The sequence below is a fragment of the Temnothorax americanus genome, unplaced genomic scaffold, assembly GCF_048541705.1.
Source record: "Temnothorax americanus isolate GAGA-0224 unplaced genomic scaffold, ASM4854170v1 Scaffold40, whole genome shotgun sequence".
Lineage (NCBI taxonomy): Eukaryota > Metazoa > Arthropoda > Insecta > Hymenoptera > Formicidae > Temnothorax > Temnothorax americanus.
Window position 1 is genome coordinate 352,501 of NW_027509548.1, and position 12,603 is coordinate 365,103.

At 38.8% G+C, this 12,603-nt stretch overlaps 1 protein-coding gene and 1 pseudogene across 16 annotated transcripts in view; both read right to left on the bottom strand.

Moving 5' to 3' along the window:
* The window catches only part of LOC143902778 (uncharacterized), a 5,570-nt pseudogene extending 1,924 nt beyond the window's left edge, over nucleotides 1–3,646 (bottom strand).
* Nucleotides 1–12,603, bottom strand: part of LOC143902809 (protein muscleblind) — a 435,206-nt gene that overhangs the window by 139,180 nt on the left and 283,423 nt on the right. The window lies entirely within an intron of this gene.

Below are 12,603 nucleotides of genomic sequence, written 5' to 3' on the forward strand. Positions count from 1 at the left end.
AATTGTTTTTCTGCAACAGCATTTTGCTATTCGATCATTATACAAAATAACTTTAAAAGATACAATCTTTATCGAGAAGTACATATCTGTTACCCGTTTTGTGTTTCTATTACGTTTTCATTAATTTAACATGGACTTTTGTCGCATAGCCAACTTACCCTACTATCGAGTATCGGGGCAAGTTGACTTCAATGCAGCATGTTCGTATTTCACTTATTACAAAGAAACTATACAGTAATACAGGCGCATTCCTGGCATGAAAATGTAGAAAAAAGTTCTCTCTATCATATTAGTACTGTTTAATCATAATAATTAGTTGTATAAAAACTCAAATAAAATTGTGAAAACGGTGCCAACGAGCCCCGGTCTCCCCTACTCAGTTAATTTATATTTAGCGTTAATTGACATTGATAAAACTAATCCTAAAAACCTCTCGATGTACAAATTTGATAATTTATAAATAAAATATTTATCATATATTATAAGACATAATTTATGTATAAAAATATAAATAGCTTAAACAAATAAAAAAATGACTGTAAAATCTATAACATTCATCTAATATATTTATCTAGTTTTTTTTGTCTCAAGACTATTTTAATTTTCTACAACCTTCTTCTTCAACGCAATCCGGATTATCGCGAGATAGAAGCGTCGGTCAGATTAACATTACAGCAAAGGAAGCGGCTATGTAGGACGTACTTTTAGCTGAGAGCAGAAGATCTCTCGGGTAAATTTCCGGCGAGAATTCTCCTCTTCGCTCGGCCATATTTCTTCGTAAGTATTCATACGAGAGAGAGTCCTCTATCCTCTCGAACATTCGGTAAAACTTTTATTGTTCTTCAGCTGTCGGTGTTCATCATCGACGGGACGGTGTGCTAGTGCGTTAGGTGCATATATGTTCTTGTTGGTGCGTGCAAGGGAGAAGTGCAAGCGGACGAAGTAGAACGGTCGAAAGTTTCGTGAGAGAAAAACGACGCGGTAGACTCGAGTGAGCGGACAGTGTTACGTGTCCGAAAAGACGTCCAGAAAGAAGTTGGAGTCTTAATGCCGACGTTAGATCTCTTCATCTTCAACAAATCCTCCGAGTTTTGAGGAAGGCATCCGGTAAAATTTCGCCCATCGCAGATGATCGCACGTCGAAAAGAGTCGTTTGTAACGTTTGCGACCCTAAATAATCCACGGAAGCTGAAAATGCATGACAACGAATGGCGCAATCCGAACGAAGGGAATAAGATTCGCGGATGAATAATTAGCGCGAAAAGTGAAAAATTCTTACCAACAATTACGCGCGGGAGTGATAAGATAAAGAATAAATAAAGTTTTCTAATCGCTTCTGGAAACACATTAAAGTGGAATAATATAGAGAAATAGCAACGAAGATAACAAGCAGATAGCAATTAAGGTTACTCAAATACTCACAAGTTTACATTTTGATATATTCGTCGGGGAATGTTATTCCATTTGCAAATTATGCTTCTGTGAGCTACACGGCTCGGTCGTACGACCAATATTTGGGAAACATTCAAGGGCAACCAAATTAATCACTATAATTTAACATATGGAGCGGCCTGTGAGATTGAATTGTATTTAAGACGATAAACAAGAGATGTGATTGGAAATCTCAGACGAGACAGTATTTCAATGACAATTCGAAATTGAAATCGCAATTAAAGTTTTCAAAGAAGCGCTCGAGCGTCTTCGGGCACTGTCTTGGGTGAGCAGGAACATAAGTACTTGCCGAAGTACTTACGTACACAAGGGGGAGAAAGAGAGAGAAGTAAGGTCAATGTGGATGGCTGACGTCCGATAACTGAATTTCCCCGTGTCTCTCCAGTGTTTCCTTGATCGATCGCGAGTTAGTCGAAGATCAAAAGTCGAAAAATTCTCGCCGTGTGGGTGGGCAAAGTCCCCGGTCCAATTTGATTTGCAAGCAAAGTACGCCGTGGAACTACTCGACGAAAGAGATCAGCATCAGGGCGGAGGGACCTGATCGGGAGGAGGAAACCCGGCCATCTCGGGGAAGGATGGGGGTCACGTAAAGAGGACAGAGGGACAACGACAAAAACCAGAAGAAAAATCTCGTGTTAAAAAACGCGGACGAGGCAGAGGTTAAGGAGAGCTGCACGAGTTCGAAATCTCAAGCAGATCTCATCGCGTCGTCTTCGTTCGCCTAGCTGTTACCTTCGTTTGTAGTCGTTTAACTTGCCCCCTCTCCCCCTCAAACCTCTCCCGTCTGAACAATTCCCGAGGGTACATCCGCGACCACTACGTCTTAACCCCGCACTCGAACTCGTCCCCTCTTCTTTATTTCGGTCGCTCTCTGGCACGATGCCCGATATGATTTTACGACGTCCTGATGGTAGAGTGGCTCGTCTTTCATTCATTACTATTCACTTTCATTCATTACTATTCATTATATTGGTATACGCGATGCGTGATGCTAAGTTAGGGTTAATCAAGTTTAGACATTTAATTACCAAAATGTCGCATGCATTAATAATAAAGTGAGAAATGGTCATAAATAGTGACTTCCAAACTTATCGTTGTTAAAAGAGGTCATCTATAACTTTGTCAAACAGTATTCGATAGACTTGAGACATATCACGTACATGATATATAAGCTGCATTCGGGGAGCGCGCTATTAGCGCTATTTGCTTATTCTATCCTTGTTTTACATTTAATGAGCGATAAAGATAGAATGATACAATAGCGCTAATAGCACGCTCTCCGAATGCAGCCATAGTGAAGCGATAAAGCCGGAAACGTAGTTTTCGTCTAAACTTAGTAGAGAGACAGGGAAAGCTGTTTGTATCCAGTCCGAGTACGACGTGTGTCACTGAATCGAAGATAAGCATTAGGAGCGACCTACTCGATATCTTATGCTGCACACATATGCGCGCGATAGAGATGTCCGATTCGCGTCACGCGTCCGAAACTTGAAAGTGCTATCCCCGTTTTTGCCCCACGATCCCGCCCGCATCGTCGCTCGGTCGGTCGGCAGCGGCAATTCTTGCGACTTCGCATGCGAGAAAAGTTATCGGGGATAATAAATTCCAGGACGGGGGACGGAACGGGGAGCTCGGGACGAAATCCCGGACGATCTAAAACGATCGGCCTAGCCTACAAAAGCAGAAACAATTTTAAAGCTCCGGAGTTAGAAGCTCCGAGAAAAGAAACCGAGCATAATGCGCCCGCGGCGAAGGAGATGCGGGGCGAAAGGGGGAGACAAAGAGAAGAAATTACATCGTTTGAATACACGCTTCATATCACCGAGAGACTTTTAGCGAGCTGCGATACGGAGGGGGCTGCTAGTGCGACTAGCGTTATCCGCCGAGCGGACACAGGGAGAGCGACGTCGTCGCGACGTCGCGTGCGTGAGTGCGAGGCAGACGACGCGGCGCGGCGCGGAGAAGAAAAAGAGAGTTTGGGGGCGCGCTTGCCACTTGTGCCTAGGTGTATATCTTGGCCGAGACATGAAAAATGCATCTAACGGCCCTCGAGGCACTTCGCCATTCAAGTCCACGGCTATCCTCCTGCCAACCTGCCACCACTTTTCAGATCAAAAGTTACCTGCTCGCGTAACTTTCCCGTGCGCCGTCTACCCCCCGCCAACACCAACGCACCACCACCATTATCAGGCATCGCCGCCCCCTCCCCGCCGGCTCCTTCTCCCATCCGTCCAGGAAAAGCCTCTGCCTACCTCTCGGTTAACAAAGCACGCGAAACTCTATTACACACCGGCGCATCCCCGGCTTATGTATTTACCCGATGCGACGTTAGGTACGTACCTACATGAGCGTGAAACGTTCTCCGCTTTCGACGTGCCGTAACGCCTACCGACCGGTTGCTTGGATTACTTTCCCGGTTTTAACCGAATATCCGTGTCGGTCGTCGAAAACCGACAGGTTCCGTCATGAATAAATAAAATTATCTCCCCAGTGTTTTATGTGATAAGACAAATCGCGTATTAATTCCGGAATAAATAATAACTCTCTAGTTATGTAACTTTTGTAGCAAACGTACGAAAGTTGCTAACAACAATGTAGAGATTTGCATGTAGCAGTTTTTAAGTGAAAAATAAATTCTATCTCGTTCAAATAAGTGTGTAAGTACTAATGACCGCTGTAAACTTGGACCACTTATATTCTGTCGGCTTTTCCTAACAATTACTAATTCACTTTTCACCGCCACAATATAACGCCGTTATCGAAAGAATAAAGAATTTAATTCTTGCGGAAGGGCATATAATTAAGCGAGTTATATGTCACGCGAAAAATTCGAAGGTGATTAACTTACTTTTTGCTCAGTTACTATCAATCTTCCGTTTTTGAGAGAATTAGCTCCTTAGGAAAATGTATGAACACACTTGCTTACCTGTAACAGAAAAAAATATTGACATAAATATATGTGTTGTCAAATGACATATTTATAGGTAAAGTGTGGGTGACTTCACAAAGAATTTCTATATGCATAAACATTCCTTTCGCTGTCTATTGAATACAAATCTTTTTAAGATTATGTTGAATTTTATAATATAAACAAAATAATAGAAAGTTAAAAATACTGTAAAAGCTATAAAATCTAAAGCACATTTAGATCTATTAAAATATAATCATGTTCATAGAAATAGCCGCGTTTCAGAAGATTGAATTAAACGTTGTATAAACATTCAGAAGATTGTATATATATATGCTAAGCCATGCAGTTAAGAGTTAAGATAGCATTTATTTGCGGATTTCTGCAGAATGCAAATTGACGGAATACACCCAGTCCATTTTCACGTTACACCCTCTTTTTCTTCTCTCGCTGTTACGAACGCGAGTAAATACATTGCCACGGCGCTCCTAGTCGCTAATTTTTAGCGAAGGTGGCTTTTAAAGACCACCGTCTGTTATTACAGTATACACATTACCCTAATGATACCTGTCATACGCATTACATAATTAATATCGGCGCGATACGTTTGTTCATCGCTGGCGCTCTCGGTACAAATATAGCTATAGCGGAAAAGAACTAATCACCATTTCACGCTATTATTCGCAGTCTCTAATTTACTGTGTATTTAACCAATTATTCATCAGAGAACTGTTGTTAAGACTGCTACTTCCATTCCCGCCGACTTACATTCGTTCACAATAGAATAAAAGATAACGTTTCGATGATATCTCTATCGTATTACCCTTCTCACTTTTATTTCTGAAGAGGATGTCTAACAACAACGTTCATTTTATCTACAATATTTGCACTCAAAAATTTAATTCACTCATATTATTTACATTTTACATTTTACATTATTTACATTTAATTGATTACATATTTATACGGTCATACGTAATCCATTTCAATTATACGTTTGAGTTTATAGAATATAAATAATTATGATGTATATAATAAATTCTCAACAATAGTCAAAAAGAGACCAAGAGAAATGAGATTAAAAATCTTCATTTTTGAAATTTATCTAAAAAATTAAGGTACGTTTATTACCTATATGCATACAAGAGTTATGCTATAAGTCTCTTTTGAAGATCCGATAAACAGTAGCGTAACGCGGCCGCAAAATTTGGTCGTCCTATTCAAATTTTTCCAGCCGGTAACTAATTCGAGACCATCATAGATACACGTGCATGTATCATGACGGCGGGCCGGCGGTTATGTATATATCCCCGACAATGGGAACCGGAGCCGGGTTATCTCGGTTCTTTGTATTCAAATTGCTGCGGAAATACAGCCGGCAGATTATGTAGAATAGGCATTTATCGTGAGATTATAAAACCCTGTATTGTAATAATAATGCAACGTTACTCTCGCCAGTTTTAATTACTTTTTTATACGTTCCCTTAATCGATGACAAAGATTGTAAAACTTGGCAAAAGCATAATAATTACTGCTTCGTCGTGCTTCACGGTGCATTTAAGCGCGGCTGTAATTACACTCGGAACACGAAAGAGAAAATACAATCAGTAACTTGTAAGTCCCGCGCAAAAAAAATCGATGTATGACAACTCACTACGCAATTTTTCGCTAATGAATCAGTTTTTATATAAAGTTTCATATCCTCGCTGTCTTCCACCTCGTGAACAAAATAAATACAACCCAATTAACGTTTTCTGATTTCCATTATATATATCTCTATCAAATAATTTTATTATTAAATATCGAAATAAGTTCTTTCTTTCATATTAAACGAGCTTTATAAGCGTAAAATAAAAATAAACTGCAACATAGGCGCGTTCTATCACTGTTTTATTTTATAATTCAGGATTTTTAACAAATCAGCCAAACGAAAGATCGGTTAAACGTTAGATCAGAAGCAAATTTTTTTTACTAAATTAAACCATGATAATCGGAATCTCTTGCGCAAGTTTAAATGGAAAATGTCGCATCAGACGCGTCGTTTAACTACAAATGACGTAGGCTCCATACAAAATCGGTCGACTCATAATTAGCGAACCCCGAGTTCGATTCTGACCGTTGTCCCATAGGTATATGCTTTCTCCGTCCGTGTGACGAATGAGTGAGTAGCTCGTCAACACTGCCGGCCCCAAGCCCCGCCAAGGAGGAAGGTTCGTGGACGAGGTTAGCAGCCTACCCCCGGTAAATACTTACAGGACCAACAATAAGCCTTCGAAGAGGCGCCATAAAGTTGGAAAAACAGGCTCAAGTCTAATTTAAAGAGAAGAAGTTTTTGAGACATCTGGCAATCATTCTTACTTTTTACAACAAACGATAGAAGATCCGCAATATTAATAGTTATAAGACACGCTATTAACACAGATGGTACAAACGCAGAAACTAGATATGATATATGAACGATAATCCTCCCAAATGTTACACTTGTCGGCTCGTTGATCGTTGCCGTCGACGTTGTTGATTCATGGCATGCGAGAGATTTAGTGATAGCAAGAATTCGACGGTACATTACGCCGACTGTCAAACACAACCAAATGTTTGCCGGTAGGATCAGAGATTTTCATGTGGATCAGATCGTCTAGACGTCGCGAGTCAAAAAAATCTCGTTATTGGTGAAAGCGACGAATTACACGAGAAAATGGTCGGATAAAGTATAAGCGGATATCAAGTTGGAGAAGACATCGCGCGAACAATACGGTGATATTTGGTGACGTAATATAAGATTATGTCGCAGCAAATGCAGTAAACAAGCGTAGTAAATTCAGCGCGCTACATTTCTAGAATTTAGCTGCTGTTAATTTGAAAAGCTTTCATCTCATATGCGGAAAGTTTATAGAAGTATAAATGAAAGCATTGCGGAGTAGACACGTACATTCTGTTTCTCTGTACGATCATAATGCACGCGTGACAATTATTCATCTTCTTGCAACATGTTACGACATTTCTGTCTAATAAAAGCATAACGTGATTTAATAAAAGATATACGACAGTACAGAGAGATTCCACGTTTCACAATGTGCTCTCGTACGACAAACACCTTTATAACAAATTTTGGCATTTTTGTCAACTTAAGTGAGGTCAATTTAATCAACCCACTGGACAACTGCCTCATACTTAATGACCAATTAAAAACGGTATTCAGTAGCCCAGCGATGCTCATGAGACTTGTACGCGATTAAAATTCATGAGTCGATTACCCACGGCACGAGGATATAAGCGTGCAAGAACAATAAATAAAGAAACTCGCTCATTCATCTTCTCACTCTCTGACCCGTCTTCCACTCTTTATTTTAAAAACGTATTCCAGGCCGAGACGATTTGTCGTGAAACGCAAGAGATGCGTATAAATATAAAAACATGAGAGAATACCAGCAATTACGAAGGGAAAGATAAACGCTAACGTCGAGTAAGGTTGCAGTTAAACTCTGTGGGTTTGTTAATTATAAAAAATACGTTTGTGCCGAGGCTAGTGACCCAAGGTTTGCAAGAAACTACGCGTCAGCACGGCGGGTTTATTAATTAGAGAGAGGAAAAGGTACCATTGGGATAAAATGCAACGGTGTGGTTACACGGTTGCTTATACCTATCCCAGGTTCGTGGCCGAGGCGGCGTATTTATTAACCGAAAAAGATTAAAGAAACGAAGGAATGCCAAAAGAGAATGCACAAAGATATAAAGGAACGAAATCGAAAAAATACTTATTAAAGTTATTTTTTTGAAAGCACTAGATTGGATTAATTTCTTATAATCAAAATAAAACAAATATATAAGTAATTTCTATCGAATATGAATAGCTAGATCGTTTGCATGTCTCGCACGAGTCAATGTGCAGAAAGCTTATTGATATTGCTTCCAAGAAAGAGGCAATAGGAAAGAAACGAGAAAGGGAGGGAAGGCCGGTAAAGAGAGTGGGGTGACTGAAGCAAAGCTGCACTTAGCAACATCGCGTTCGGCGGACCTCACGGCGACGGCACAGTTAACATAAGTGCACGATCAGAGTCAGGCGACACTATCTGATTATGGCAAGTTCGTTAATTGGCAAATTGCGAGCATGAGTCATGCGTCGGGGCCGGGCAGGGCAGGTAGCTTCGGTGAGTCACGTGAAATTCTGCGCTCCCTTTACTTATGGTTCGCACGCGAGTGCAACGCGCCGATCGGCCGGTTACGTGCACGCGCCGCTCACCACGATATTCCGACAAGCATGTAACAACGATCAGGCACATCTCGTTCCCTCCTGACGTCCGTTCCCCATCCCTACACCTCCGCAGTTAGGTAGATTATTATATTTCTAGACACGACGCACGTGGACTGATGATAGTTACGTGCGTATTATCTTCACGTCGGATTTTCCGTGTCGGCGCGATCTAACTGCAACGAGCACTTTCGGCTGGCATCCTCTATCAACATTTGAACGTATTCCAAATAGAGTTGTACCCACTAACTGTTTCCCACAAAACAAAACAACATACTCTACGTTGTTTCAAGGTAACGACATGGGTCTTCGTTTTATATTATTGAGCTGGATTCATGGAACACTAGAATTATCAAAGCAGTCGAAATGGTTGATTTGTAAATCTCTTATCTTTGTAACAATATATTTAATTTTTCGTCATTTTTTGTTAAAATATGTAAGTGATTAAATTAATCATTTATTTTCCTCCTCTCTCATCCCTTTTTTAAAGACATGTATTGTATACATATATATATATATATATATATATATATATATATATTTATTTATTTTAAGAAATGAAGGAGTAAAATATTAATTAACTAATTTAATCATTTATATATTGCAACAAAAATCACGTAAAATCGCAGAAAATGTACTATAATGTAATGTAATATTATTGTTACTGAACAAAAACTATATAATATAGTATATTGAAATAGTAGAATAGTAGAATAGGTGTACGTCGGTAGGTAATAGTTTTAATTATTATTGCTACATATAGTGCAAATTGTACTGTTTCCTGAACAATATTATTCTTATAAAATTTCTAGAATTACTGACGCAAAGAGTTAATTTTACAGACGTAATTCATCCAGCAAATGCACAATCAGTAACTCCTACGAATATAGAATAAAAAGTGAACTTTGCATTTCAATTATTATAATATATAATGCTACTCGAAACATTATTATTTTACATGATCAAACAACATATGGTAATCATTAAAACATTTATCCTATAATTAGTTTAAAACAATTTTGCTGTAAAATAACGCTAATGTATGTACAGGATACACCACACACAAACGTAAAAGATATTTAACATAATTAACTTCAAAATTGTAACGTTAATGGCGTTACGAACAGCCAGTCATTAATTACGCTCACAAATTACGCTTTCATTTTGCCTCGAACACGATTACGCAAAACAATATTATGCCAAGAGAGTACAATTATATAAATATAAGAATGTAAGGAAGATGGCGGAACAAGGCAATCAACGTAAGTCCCAGCTTTTTTTCCCCGCCTTACCGCTCGCCAGGAGCACGTAAGTAAAAAGTCATTTTCCTTAGAAGACACATTCCGGAAAGTCCGACGAATCTCCACGCGCAAAGGCTACCATTTTGTACCCGGACCGTGAGAGAAATAAATTGCCGCCGGGCAAATCGTATTTTATTTCGCGCTGGTAAACACGGTGAAGTGAGTTTACGCCTGACAGGACAAACAGTTACGTGTAACGATATTAATCCAAATGAACGTTTACTTGTCGGCATATTTCTCTCTCTCCCTACAACGCGACAACAGGATTATTTTTTTTGGGACGTGTCCCGCGATGTAAAGTTAAACGTCGAGCACGCTTAAATCCGCCAAAACAATAACGATCGATTCTCCAAATAACAGCAGAAATGGAAAAAAAAGTTGAGACATTCGCGAACGATCATATAATATAACCTTCGGATCGATATAATTTACGAACATCAAACCTGCGCACTTTCGCGAATTATTACAATGAAATTATTACCGCGCGCGCGATGATTGGCGATTCGTTTGAGATCTGTAAATTAAATGTGTCATCCCGGTCTCCTTTGACGATAATTAGAGCGTCGTACATTAAAGCTATACCGATCCCGACGCGCTCAAATTAGATTCGTGTTTACACGAATGGCGATGCCAGTAAGAGCGTCGCGTCGTGTCGCTAATCAGAAGATACATCTGATTAGAGAGTCGATGCAGCTCATTAATTAACATAGCGCGTCTCCGGAAACTGATCTTGCACGGCCATCTGCATTGAATATTTAATACCGTCGGATATTATAATTATAATTTCTCTCCCGGGATTTATTTTTCAGTCGATCCAGATAAAAATTCAGCTGAAAGAGGGAAGAGACTTCTTCTAGCGCCATGAAAACAAGATTATCATATTTATTGTACGTCCATAATTGAGAATATAGTTGTTTTTTTCCGGTAGACAGAGCTTCTCGTGCGCGTGTCGCGAAAAATATTTTCAGATAAAGCGCAAAAACAGCACAAATGCCAGCAAACGGATAAAAACGCGGCGAGCTCGTCCGCTTTCGTGCAACGTATTTGTTATTTTAATAATCCCCTCCCTCGCCTCGCTCACATTCTTATTTATCATACTTTTTTATTTTAATAACTGCTCTCTCTCTCTCTCTCTTTCTCTCTCTCTTGCGCGCGCGCGACCTGGCTAGAAAACAAGCCAACAGCCAGCAGTAAATAGTCGGAAAAATGAGAGTCGTCGAGTTTCTGGTATATCGCGTAGTTAGGTGCCGGCCGGGGGGAAACACCGCGAATTGTCGTAAATATTAATAATCCGGGAGAGTCGTCGACGGAGGCGGATGTCGGCGGGTGCGTAATTAGTGCTCCCTTCTTTTCGAGAAGCCGAGAGGTTGGAAAATGTTTATGCCGCGTACCAACTACCAACCACCGAGGAAGAAATTACGCCGAGATCGTCGGTACTAGAAATTCTAGTCGCTTGATTAATCGCGCCACCGCGCCGGCCTTTGTTTAAACGCGGACAAGGACGCGAGACGAGACGTCGGACGAGAAATCCACCAGAGCTAATGCGGAATACTCTTGATTAGAGAACATTATCTGACAATTTCCTGAATTACGGTTAATAACTTCGTCAAACTGTATGTATATACGTACGATCTAATGACAGTGTAAATCACAATACATTAACGCAATCTTAACGGATTCTTAACACAGTTTCAAGATAAATAATTGATAAATAAGTTTGCAGAATATTTAACATTAATCTTATACCTTTTATTCCTTCATCTTTTATCAAAACTGTGATAAATTAAAAAATATTAGCGTCTACGCATTAATACAGCCTAATACAACCTAATACATTAACTTCTAGTAATAATTTTCTAACAAAAAAAATTTAGAAAATTAATTTTCTGTTAATAAAATTTTTAGAAATTAGTTATAAGATATTTATTATTAAGCATTAAATATAGCCTCTGTAAAATCAAATTTTTAGATTGCAGATAAATAAAAACTCTAATTTTTTACATTCAATTTCGAGCCTATACTTTAACAAATCTCATTAAAAATATAATTATTATAATATACAATATTGAAAACTAAAAATTACACAACGTAATGACTTTTCACCACAAAACATCTTTAAACAAAGTTTCCTCTTTTCAAATCCACCGCAAGATTTATCATAAAAATTTAATATAGCGTATATAGGGTAACTCGGGAGAATGCCACACTTAAGAAAAATATGATTTTTTTCCTGTTTCTCTTTCTTTTTTAGGTATCTTTGCATACTGGTCTTCTTTTTCCTTCTTTTATCTGTTATTGATATATGGTTTTAATGAAATATTTTGATTCTTTACTACTAAAAAAAAGAAATACAAAAAAATTGTAAAGTGGCATATTACCCACATGGGTAGGTAATATATATGCCACATATATAAACATGTATAGTAATTTAACTTTAGAAAAATATTCTTGCCTAAAAAAATGTAAGAAAATATTTTTATTACAATTTCTTTGCATTTCAATAGTACTCTGTGTGCTACAAGTAGTATCCTGCTAGTAGGTTAGAAAGCTGTAAACAGTACTGGCATTTTACCCCTATCTAAGTAGTGGCATATTCCCCTAAGATGCAGTTTTATGTAAAAATGAGCCTGTAGGTATTATACGATTGCCATGCAGTAAAACGAATCAGCGACGTACTGAATACTTTCATCCTA